At 32.2% G+C, this 12815-nt stretch overlaps 2 long non-coding RNA genes across 2 annotated transcripts; both read right to left on the bottom strand.

Moving 5' to 3' along the window:
* Positions 1–866: 866 nt before the first annotated feature.
* Positions 867–2721, bottom strand: LOC128559923 (uncharacterized). The gene is made up of 2 exons (XR_008372769.1): positions 2548–2721; positions 867–1891 (listed from the first exon to the last, which is right to left on the bottom strand). It is a non-coding gene; the product is annotated as an uncharacterized LOC128559923 (long non-coding RNA).
* A 5684-nt stretch (positions 2722–8405) lies between these two features.
* On the bottom strand, positions 8406–9788 carry LOC128546330 (uncharacterized). The gene is made up of 3 exons (XR_008365947.1): positions 9632–9788; positions 8881–9037; positions 8406–8550 (listed from the first exon to the last, which is right to left on the bottom strand). It is a non-coding gene; the product is annotated as an uncharacterized LOC128546330 (long non-coding RNA).
* Positions 9789–12815: the final 3027 nt, after the last annotated feature.

Below are 12815 nucleotides of genomic sequence, written 5' to 3'. Positions count from 1 at the left end.
TGAGAAATGGCTGTGGAAGGACGGACAACGCCATTTCAATACCCACTCCAGATTTCATCGGCAGGGGATAAAAAGATCACTGCAACCTAAAAAGCATTATGAATCATCGCTCGACTTCTTAGGGGGCAAAGCATGTTATGGTGCTGAAGTGATCCATCTTGTACAAGAACAAAATTATGCCCTTTTTCAGCTTATATTCAATTGACAAGGCTGTTGAATAGTCGAGCACTGCTGTCCTTCCCGCAGCTCATTTCAATTTTTAGTAATTCGAGGACCAGACTTCCTGACTTGGAGTATCCAGCTGGTTATCAAACTAGGCATTGTAACATTGTAATCAAGTTTAGTAAGCATTGGATATTTATTTTGTTGGGTTTAACGTTGCACAATTAACAATTATAGGTCATATGACGACTTTCCAGCTTTGATGGTTGAGGAAGACCCCAGGTGCCCCTCCGTGCATTATTTCATCACGAGCAAGCACCAGGGTAGAACCACTGACCTTCCTTAAGCTAGCTGGATGGCTTCCACACATGAAGAATTGAACGCCCAGAGTGAAGCTCGAACCCACATTGATGAGGGGCAAGTGATTTGAAGTCGGCGACATTAACCACTCGGCCACCATAAGTATCGGATAAGAATTGCTCACGTTTGCGAGTAATTTTTTTTCTGTTCACTGCGAAGAAATCCATTAAATACAAAACAGACCAATTACAGTGTGAACGAATGGGACAGCAATTATAGTATTCCAATTTAGTCTTCTGAACTTGTTTAATAGACACAGCACAATTAGTAAGGGCACAAGGGCATTTCCTTTGATCTTCTGATCAAGCTACAGGACAAGAAGCAGATATGAAATCAACAATATGTAAGAAGATACCACTTTTATTAATATTACAATGACATCATGAAGACATTATGTGCAACAAAAACTCGTGTCCATTAAAGCATTAGGGATGTTATATTTACCTTCCTGCTAACATTAATACCTGGGATTTACAATAAGAAGCTACAAGAGTCAAATAACAACACATTACCTACTTAAGTAGACAGATCTATTATTGTATTATAATATATTGTTCCCCACTCCGCCGCCCCCCGAGGAAAAATCAAAATCATCGGCATAAGTGCATCCAGTAATTTGAAAATTTCACTTTACAACTAAAGAAAAAGGATGCATATTGCAACAGTACAGAAATACGCAGAACTAGAAGATACCTCTACTAAGTATACATCCCTTCTGTCAGAAATGAACACAAAAGTAAATTGCAGTTACCACTGTTAAAATGTTACAAAATTTAAAAAAAATATGTCTGGTACAGGCCAAGACCTTTGTATCTAAAACATTAACAAGCTTTGAAAGTAATCTCAAAAGTAAGAGCAATAGTAGACATTTGTTCAAAATATAAACATCTAATATTTTAAGTTTTCTCTACAATAAGAAATTTTCTCTATTCTATTTCACACATTTCTTTAACTTGAACAACACCCTTTCATTTTGACTTAGAATGCAAAAAACGTCTGTTCTCCATTCAAATATTCGTTCTTCTATCAAAAAAGGTGCAACAAGATATAACTAAAAATTGTTTTAAATGTTACAAAACATCATTTAATTTTTTACTGTGTCCTTAAAAGGAGATTTCCTGAATAAACACCCATTGCTTGAAATGAAATGACCATTTGATGCGCTGACTTTCTATTATACTTCAGTTTCCATCAGGTTTATCATGAAGTTTCTTTCATAACATTGTCTATAATATACACTGTGCAGTCAAGTCACTCTTTTCTTGTGTTTAACTCATTTATCACACTATGCAGCAAATGACAAAACATCAATTATTGTAGTCACATGTCGAATATGCAGAAACATTTTTTTGGTTTACAAAACAACAACCTGCAAATAAAAATAGAAAACCCTTTATTTATGACTGTATCTCCAAGAAACAACAGTTCTGATCAAAACCCACTAAGTTTCATGCCCACAAAATATATTTATTTCACAGTATGCTTTTGTATCAAAGTTCTAGTAACACAATGCAATGAAAGAAGTAAATTCATCCTGAAGTGGTTACTGTGGTAGCATAACCACAGTAATTATGTGCCAGGTATAAACTGTGTTACAGGTTAAATGACACTCGTTATCTTGAACTCGCTTATCTCAAAATTTTGGCCATCTTGAATAAATTTTCAAGTCCCATCCTGAAAACATGTGCACAATATATCACGAAAGTTGAGTTTCGGTTATCTCGAAATGATCTCTAGGAATTTGAGATACAGAGTTTCTACTATATTTATGATTAAAAAGTTGGTAATAAGTTGCCCATTCATAACATTCTATTTAAAAAGCTGATTTCTAATCCTTAATGGTGAATAAAACTGATTTTACATAAACTTTATGCATGCCCCACCCCACACCTCAAACACGTCCATCGTGAACAAATCACATCTACGTAGAAACATCACGAAAAGCTTAAAATTAAGTAACCTCACCAAAATGCTGTCTTGACATATTTTTTATCTTTAAAAGTTGTTTTATAATCAAGCACTTACCAAAACATAACTTAATACAATGATCTACAGTTTAGCTGAGTTTAAGGGCTGAAAAAGAAAGGGAAATCTTGCATGTACAATCTGTCAGTTGAACTTACAATTCATTGAAAAAGATCATTAAAAAAGAATTCTTCACCCTGTTGGTCTGCATCCAAAATCATTTTGCACATATTTTGTTTTGGAGTCTCAAACTTTGTATAATTTACGGGTCGTAAAGACCCTTTTTTTTTGTTTAAAAGGTCAAAATCAAGGTCACAGGATTGAAAAGAAAAAACAAAACTGAAAAAAATTTTTTTTTTTTAAGCACGGAAAACCCCTTTTTTTATATCCCCCTTTCGGGTTTTGAAGCTGGGTTTTCAAAGTCAGGGCAAGGGAAATTGTGCCTTGATGGTAAATTTTTTAATGAAAAAACTTTTATTTTTTGTTCAAATTTTGGGCGGCCTTTTGGGTTTTTCAAAGGCAACTGGCTCCAAATCTTAAAAAGGGTTGGTTAACCTAGAAAACCCCCTTAGTTTTTGAGTCAGTTTTCAAATTTGAAAAGTTTTTTTTTAAAGGGGGGCCTCATAACCATAAAATTTGTTTTTTTTTTTTTTTTCTTTTTTTTACTTTTATCAAAATTATAATCACAGCAAATTACGAAAAAACTTTGTTTTTTAAAAGTGTTTTTATGTTTCACAACTTTTCAATGATTAAAAAGTTTTAGCTTGAGAATTGAAAAAAAAAGGGAAAAATCAAAAAATTTACATCTAGGAATAAAAAAATTTTAAAGTATTAGGTGGGTTTTCTTCCAAAATCTTTTCCATTTTTTGTAAGATTTTGGGCATTAAATCGCGAAGCTCTGCATCGTTAGAAACCGGAATTGTGGAAACTAACATTTTATTTTGTTATTTCGAAACCAATTTCCAGAACTTGAAAAAAAAAACTTGATACTTGGGTTAAATACAAAAAAAAAAAAACCAAAAGAGAAAAATTTCTTAAAAATATTAATTCATGGTTTAATTTTAAAAAGGGGTTTCAATTTTCCTTTGGTATTTAAATTTCCTTCAAAATTAATTTAAAAAGAAAATAAAAATTAAGCTGTTTAAAAAATTTTGGAATTAAACAAGTACCCCCAAACCTATAAATGATTAATCATTTTTACGCTAAAGTTCAATTGTTTACTTAAAAGGGCAAACAAAAAGTTCTTTTAACTTCCCTAAAGCTTCGGGCATTAAAACTTTTCTACTATTAAATTAAATTCAAAAAAAAAAACAAAAAATTCTTTTGAGAAATGCGCTTTCTCCCAAACTCCAAATATCAAATTGAATCCCCTTTTAAAACGACTCAACAAAAACCCTTTGAAGAGTAAAAAGGCCCCTTTGGGGTTTAAACCTTTAATTTGAGGGGGCCCAGGCAGGCTGTGATAAACCTGGAAATTTTATAATAAAAACATTTGGTTCAAGTTTGGTGAAATTTTGGATAATATGTTGGGCTAATCAGGGGAAAAAGGGGACTTTTTTGGTAATTCAATGGCCAAACCCCCAAAGGCCTGGGGCCGTTTGGGCTATTTACAAAATTCCAGGATTTGGGTAAAAACTTTTTTTCAAGTTTGGTATTATTAAAAATGTTGGACTTAGAGAAGACAAGATAAAAAGGCCATTTTCGGTAATTCAAGGGCCAACCCTTTTAAGGGGGAGTTGGCCTTAAAATCGATTCCCCTCTGACGAGAATTTCCCCAAAAAAAGGGCTCCTGTATCTCGACAGCAATCCTGGAGAAAAAACCCAAAAATTAGAAGTATATTTTCCTTTTGGGTCCAGGAAACCCTAAAATCTGGGGTTTTTTGGTAATTCGGGGAAAAACCCCCAATGCCTGGAAATTTGGCTAGTTATCAAAAATTCCAAAGACCCTTATTGGACACACTTTTTGTTCAAGTTTGGGTAAAATTTGGATGAGAAAGTTCTTTTGGTCGGCAATTTTGAAAAGCAACCCCCAAAGAAAAGAAATAAAAATGTTCCCCCCCCTTTTTTGGAAATTAATTCATTTGGGAAAAAATTACCAAAAATTGGACAAAAAAGAAAAGCCTAAAAACCATAGCTTTTCCCAAAAGTCCAAATTTTTCAAATCAGTTTTTTTAAAAAATTTGTTTTTACATACAAGTCTTACTTTAACGAAAAACAGGTTTTCTGTGAGGTATTTTAAATTTTTTTGACATCTGTCCTTTAGTAAAACTGTCTTTTGGGGGGCCCACTCTATTTCCCAAACTTTCTACCAATTTCTTAAATTTTTTTGGTGGCAGCATCCCGATTGAAAACCCTGTAAATAAAAAATTTTATAAGCTTATCTATTAATTGTAAAAATACCTTTCATCAGTCTAACTTTGCTATTTTTAAACCGGATGGTTTCTGTTTCCCGGGTTTTGGGTGTGTTTTTTTTAACTAATTTTTCCTGACAAACTTTGCACCTTTCCTTCATTTTTAAAAAAATATTCAGCAAAGTCTTTTTAAATGTTAAAAACTTTTAACAGCAAACATTTTATCAAAAAATAACACAAAAAAAAAAAAAAAAAAAAAAAAAAAAAAAAATATGCAACCCCGATCACCTTCCCCGAATCGATGTAAAAGAATTCTCTGTAGGCATTTACAGACATGGGTATTTTTTTTTTCAAACTGAGTATGATAAAAGTCTTTTGCTATACACTCTTTCTGCAGGTGACGAAATGGTAGATCTGGTGTTCGAAAGTGCCCCCCATTCCCACAGTACTTTTTCATGCTCAAATGAAACGTTTTCAAAGATATATTTATTGTCTGCTGAGTAAATACCGAAACCCAGGTGACAACTTCCAGCCATAAAACAACCCCTTAAATTTTTTTATGACTTGGGCCCCAAGCACATTTTGAGATATAGGGCTGAAAAAAATTTAATCCCTTTTAATGCATATTTTTAACAAAGTTGAGGGCCTTACCCTGGTTTACGAATGAAATAAAAAAACCTCGGGCAAAAAATTACATGCTGAAAATTTCCCTATATTTTTTATGACTTTAGGGAAAATTTTTAAAAAAAAAATTTTTTGCACCTTTTTATATTTTTTCCCCGTCAAAACATAACTGGCTGACTGAGTGAACCCCAAAGAGAACACAGGGCCCCAAATTCACATCTGAATTTTTTTCCTTTTCATTTTTATAATTTTTTCAATTATTTTTGGGCAAATTTTCTAAATTTTTTTGGGCCCCTTTTTTTAAATCTTTAAAGTAATATAAAGGAATTTTTAAAATTAAAAAATAAAAATTTTAAACCCCCAAATTCATTAAAAGTTTTAAAAATTAAAAGTTTTAAAAAGGGAAAAAAAACCAAAGAGGGGGAAAAAAAAAAAAAAAAAACTAATTTTTTTTGCAAAAATAAAAAAATTCAACCCTGATCAAAAAGATTTAAAGGGAAATAAGTTTTTTTAAAGAAAACCCCCCGAAAGTTAAAAAATTTATTTTTTTTAAATTAAAAAAGGGGCTGATTCCAAAACCCCCTCTTCCCCGCCCCCGTTTAGTATACTTGTTTTTTTTTTTTTTGACTGGTTTTTAGTTTGCCCGTTTTTTTCCCTGATAGTAAAAAGGAAAATTTTACAATTTTTTTTAAAAAATTTTAGGGCCCCTTAGGAGGGAAATTTTTTTTATTTTCCAGAACAAAAGGGACCCCTTTTTAAATTTACCAATTAAAAAAACTTTCCCTTTTTTATGAGTTGGAAAAAAATCCCTTAGAAAGGGGCACAAGGTTTTTTTTTTTTAACCGGCCATTTTTGAGAGGACCTTTTAAAAATTAATTCAAAGGGCAACAGTCAATTTTTTTTAAAATTTTAAAAAAGGTTAAAGGAAAAATTTTTTAATTTTTTCCTTTGGATTTTCCCCGTTTAAATTTTCCAAAATTAAAAAAATTGAAAATTTTATTTTTTAAAAATGGTCAAATCAAATTTTTTTTTTTTTTACCCCTGTTTTTTTTTTTTGGGGGCCCAGTTCAAAAATTGCCTTTCATCGTAAAAACGACCCAATTTTTTGAAACCCTTTAAGGGGCCCCCCCCAAGAATACAATTTTTACAACCCTTTTACCTGGATGGTTTTCCATTTCAAACTTACCTAAATACAAATAAATTTAAAAAAATTTATACAGAACCCAAAAAAAAATGGTCAAAGGACAACTTTTTTCTTTTTGACCAAAATTTTTTTTTTAAAACCCCCTTTCAAAAATTTATAAATTTTTTCCCAATTTTTATAGAATTTTAAAACCCCCAAAGGGCAAAGGGGTTTTTTTTTTTAATAATAGTTTTTACCGCAATGACCCTTTTAAATTCCTAAATCCCCGAAAATTAAATTTCTTTTAACCCAAAAAAAAACCTTTAAATTTAAATTTTTCCATTATTTATCGCCCTTTTTGGGGCCTGTTTTAATGATAATTCCTAAAGGGAAATTCAACCAATTTATTTAAACCCCTGAAAAATTGGCCTTTAGGAAAGGCAAATTTTTTTAAAATTTTTCCCCCTTTTTTGTCACGTTTACCCCCCTTTTTAAATTAAAGATATAAGGGGAAAATTTCCCCAATTTTTTTTAAAATTTGAAATAATTTTTTTAAAATTTTTTTTTTAATACGATGTTTTTACCCAAATCTTTAAAATTTTAAATTCCCCCTTTTTTAACCCCCTTTATCGATCCCAAAAAAATTTTTAAGAGGCACAGGCATATTTGCCTAATGACCTTTTTTTGGGTGACCCACTTTGAACTTTACCGAAAATCTGAAAATTTCCCAATTTCATCAGTTCCCTAAAATCCTTAAAAGGTCAAAGGTTTTTTTTAAAAAAAAAACCTTTTTTGACCAGGGGGCCCCACTTTGAACGACCTAAAACATCGGGAAATTTAAATTTTTGGGGTTTTAAAAAGTTTTAAAGGGGCAATTTTTCAAACAAATACGACAGGCCGAAATAAACCCCTTTTTTTAAAAAAAATCAAAATGAAAAATTAAAATTCAAAGTTGAAAAAAGTTGAAGGCACAATTTTTTTTATTTTCCTACTAAAACCTTTTTTTACGGGGCCCCTTTTTAATTTTCCCTTTTTTTTTTACCAATTTTTTTTTAAAAAAAAAAAAACCCCCCCAAATCACGGTTTTTATTTTAAAATAAATCCTTTTTTAGGGGCTGACCCCTTTTAACTTCCAATTCAAAGGCAAAACAACAATTTCATAAAATCCCATGAAAAAATGACCCTTTTACAACAAATTTTTTTGGAGCCACCCCGGAAAGGGGGGCCCCGGAAAAAAAAAACCGTTTTTCTGGCTAAAAAAAAATATTTGCATTAAATCGTCCGATTTGGGGGAAACATTTGTCCCAAGTTTCTTTGAAACCTTCAAGCGGGTTGAAGAGTTACAGAGCGGACACGAAACAAAGCCATATGACCTTTGACCCCTAAGTGTGACCATGACCTTGAAGTGAGCCATCCAAAACATGCGCTTTGCACGTCGTCTTGAGGTGAACATTTGTGTCGAGTTTCTTTGAAATCCTTCAAGGGGTTCAAGACTTACAGGTTGGACACTAAATTGCTAACGAACAGATGGACTGACGCACCGGTGTCACAACACAACACATCCCTTTGGGCATATACAAAGTCAGTTAAGATGTGATGACAATAAAATTCGAGATAATGTGTTTTGATGGGAGCGAAAGCCCCAACACTCCACCTGTTACATAACATGAGCACTACACACCCTTGCTGCAATTGCAGGCACAACCAGAAACTACCACTCATTTAAAACAATCCACTTTTAGAATTTGAATATGAATATAATATATACATGTATGAAGTAGATTCAAAACATTTAAGACATGAACATTTGTCCAACATCAAGATAATGTCACACAAAACAAAGTGCCAAATATCGGACAAATTACCTCATTAACACAGTCCAGATTAGAGATGATATTTAACCTGACCTCCGGACATTCATCTTTCAGCTGAGTCAAGAACAGTGGCAACAGATGTTCTATTGTGCTAAAAACAAGGAAAAGAAACATTATACAGCAAGAAATCTTTCTGTTCTAACCTTTATCATTTAATAAAGTATAACATAAAATCCTCAATGAGTTCTGTACTCAAAAAGCACAAAAGTAACTGAAAACTTCACGTTTTTTGAATATAACTGTCTTTACATATTTTTGATCAGCAATTATATGAATGATTACTAAATTATTGATACAAAGGTGTGAGACCAAGACAGTTTTTTTTATATAAATCTCCCTATATAAATTAAATAAGACATTATTTCTTTGAGTAAACTACATACAGTACATTGTAAAAAAAAAGACATAATATGCAACATACTTGTCTTTGCCGAGTATTGGTGACAGGCCCATTATGACAGAGGCGAGGGCAGACTTTACATGCTGATTAGCGTCAGAGACCAGATCTCTTACACAAGGTAGGATGTTTGTCATGATCACCTGCTCCCTGCAGTCTGCTGACAAGTTCTGACAAAATTCTGAAAATGTACCAGTTAAATCCACTCAAATTTCAGAGACTTGATGAAACTGTAACGGAGAACAAAGCCTCTCCAGATGGTCACTCTCGGGGACCTTTCAGTTCATAGTCTTGCATCCTTCATAATGAGCTATTGGAATGTGCACTAAATATCTAATTATGAGAATAACTGGGTGTCCTTGACACACAGAATTAGTCTAGCAGAAGGAGGAAAGTATCTACTTTTAACTATTTTTTTTTCTTTTAAAAACTGCCGTGCGCAGCATGTCAATGGAATATTTCAAATACTTTCCTTGCCTCAAAAGTAACAGCTATTTTCCTCCCATCTGATTTTAAAAAACTCCAATAAATAAAAATTGCTAATGAAAAATGCAAACTATTTTAAATCTGTAAAAATCTTTGAACAAAAACAAACAGAAAAATTATTTACATAATATTTATAAAAGATTTAAAAAACAGTTCATTTGAAATTTATTTTTCAGTCCCAAAAAGTAAACACTTAAAAAGGGGATAATGGGGGCTAAAAGGGGCAAAAAAAATTTTCTTTATCCACTTAAAAAAAAACAACTTAATAAACCCATTCATCTTCATTTACCTTTAATTTTATGAGCAGATGCTGCCCTGACTTCAGCTTCACAATCCTTGAGTAAACTCTGGAAGGCAGGTACCAGGTCTTGTTTTGTTATTTCTGGACCTACCGCTTTTTGTAACTGTAGAGAGAATCAGATTTCATCATTTCTGTTATATTATACATTTATTTTTAATCTTAAGATCTTGGAGTCAACCTTTCTTATGGCATTAAGATTACATGTAAAAACACCAAGCGTACATAGTTATTACAGAAAGATGTTCAAAAAATGTATTGCTACCAACAGCCGGGTAAAATTTTTTAATTAAGCCTGGGTTTAAACCAAAATTTGTTAATTTTAGCAAAGAAAAATTGTGTTTGTCTGGTAAAAAAAAAAAATTGGCCTCTCTTAGGTAAATTTTCTGAAAAATTCATTTGGGTTTGGGAAACCCAAAAGATTTTCAACCCTACCTGCTACCTTTGGTTGGAATAAATTTGTCTGTTTGTTGGGTTAAAGTCACCCTAATCATTTTATGGTATAGGTTTTGATGTTCCAGTTTTAAAGGAGGTCCTCTCACGTTATTTCGGGCAGAAATACAACTGGTTTTAGAAAAAAACCAGTCTTCTGCAGCGGGATGATTTCTCACACGAAGACTGAGTAGGGTAAAAAGCCCGCAAGGTGAGACCCAAAGTGATCTGCATCACCAACCATAACCAAAAAAGCCATTAGGTCAAATCCCAATCAGTACTGAATTCACACTTTTTTTCAGGCTAAGGGTATTTTTCTGATGGTATATAGTTTTAACCCTCCCGATAAAAAACAAGTCGTCTTTAAAAAATCAGTTAGACGGCGTTTGAAAACCCAAAAAAATTTAAATGCGACAAAAAAATTTTGTCTCACCCAAATACAAAAATTGAGGGAAAATTTTTTTAAGAAAAAACAGCAGTTCAAAAAACATATTCAAAGAATTTTTAGAAGGTGGGATTTTAACACAATTTTCTTTTTTATTTAAATACCTCAGCTGGCTTAAAAATACTTTACTTCTGTGAATTATCTCCCCAGTTTTTACTCTCCAGATTTTCCTCGGCAGCCGTTTAAGGGGCATCAGTGAATCAAGTCCTCAGGGCTCAGAAAATGAGAAGTCACACGGGGCTTAACGTTTAAAAAAGCCTACAGATCCTAAAAATCAACAAAATTTTGACAACAATCAGAAAAAATCAATACACAAGAAAAAACCCATATAGACTTCATTACTTTCATTTTAAAATGAATATGAAAAAATGTTACAAAAAATAGTAATTTCAGATACATCGGCTTTTAAAAAACTAGATTCAGATCAAAATTTTTTAAATTTTTTATAAAATGAAAAAAAAAATCGGCATTTTGGCATTTCTTTTTGCAAACAAATTTGTATCACCAAAGTGTAAAACGTTTAATTTCATGCATACTATACAGTAAACAACACAAAACAAAGCTATCAAAAAAAATTCCCCAAAAAGTTACAAAAAAAATACATTCATTTTTGCTATTTAGCATCACCATACCCTTTTTTATTTTAACGACGACCCGAAAAGGCTCAAATGATGATAAAGCAAATTTTTAATAAATTCACCACAGTTAATGACACGAAAAAAAAAAACAAGCAAAAGTTTGGGGCCCTTTCCTTTTTTTTAAATTTTGAACTCCCTTTAACAAAAAATCTTTCTTCAGCAGTAAAAAGAGAAAAATTTGAAAAACAATCCCAAAAACTATTCACATTTTAAGCAAATTTTTTCTGTTTATTGCAGTTCCAAGCAAATGGGGGAAAAATGTGAGGGTAAAAAAAAATGGTTCCCACATTTCCCACCTGTTTTCTTGGGCAGGTTATGAACAGGGGGGGTCAAAATCAGTTTCAGGGGAGTCCATCTCCACTGCTTTTGCAAAAAAAACCCAAAATTTTCCCGTGCAGAAAAAAATGAACCATTGGGGGGGGTCATCTCCACAGAGATTTTTGGAAGTGTTACAAATTTTAAAGTATAAATTTTTTGTCAAGCATTTTTAAAAGGGTTTGAAAAAGAAATAATATTTTTCACAATGATGTTTTTTTTACTTTTAGTGTGACCTTGCCCTTTAGGTAAATGTAGGGGGGTTGAATGTGACACTTTTACTGTTATTTGAATCTTTGGCTAAGTACATGGGTTAAGAGCACCCAATGCGGAGTAATATACCCTGAATGTTGACCTTGGACCCCTAAGTGTGACCCCCTTAAGCAAGCCATCCGAAAACCCTGCTCTGCACGTCGTCTTAAAAATGGGAAAAAATTTTTCCAATTTCTTTAAAAAAACCTTCAAGCAGTTAAAGAGTTTTCAGAGCGGACATGAAAACAAAGTTTAGCCTTTGACCCCCGTGCCTCGACCTTAAAGCAAGCCATCCAAAACATCGTTTGCATGGCCTCGATGTGGGAAAAATTTTTTTTCAAATTCTTCAAATTTTTCCGGGTTCAACAGTTACAGGGCTTTGTGTTATGTTATATGTATTTTTGTTAGGTATTTTTTTAAATAACTATTTAAAACATTCAACAAAAAATTTTATTTTACTAAAATTTTTTTAAAACGGGGGTAACACTAAATGCCACCCCCCCCCCCCTTTTTTTTTATTTTTCAGGTGTTTTAAAAAAATTTTTTTTTTGTTTAAAAATTTCTGAAAACTTAAAAAACCTTGTATCTTTTTAGTCTAGTTTGGGGATCAAATGGAGGCAAATTTTCAAACAAATCACACATTTTTTCAGTTATTAACAAAGTTCTAAACATAACAATACATCACAATATTAAATATTGGACACAAACACAAGTAAACAAAACTTGAAACAAAAGTTCATCAAAATAAAAAAAATCTTAAAAAATTCTATTTTATTTTTATTTTTTTCCGAGATGCTCACTTTCAAGCTTTTTATTTTTATTTTTATTCCCTCCTCCCCCTGCTCATTTTTCAAAAATCTCCCGTAAAACGAAAGATAAAAAAACTCTGGCCTTATTACTGAATGGATTTGATTCAAACTTAAAATATTTGTTCAGCATCATCACCCACATCATATGACACAAGGTGCATAACTCTGGCACCATTTTTTCATGAATTATTCCCCCTTTTTACTTAGAATTTCAGGTTAAAGTTTTGGTGCACTTTCACTCTACCTCTGTCATTACTGAATGGATTTGATTCAAACTTAAAATA

This window comes from Mercenaria mercenaria, chromosome 10, assembly GCF_021730395.1.
Source record: "Mercenaria mercenaria strain notata chromosome 10, MADL_Memer_1, whole genome shotgun sequence".
NCBI classification, from domain to species: domain Eukaryota; kingdom Metazoa; phylum Mollusca; class Bivalvia; order Venerida; family Veneridae; genus Mercenaria; species Mercenaria mercenaria.
The sequence above is the reverse complement of the archived record's forward strand: the minus strand, read 5'-3'. Positions and strand labels throughout refer to the sequence as shown.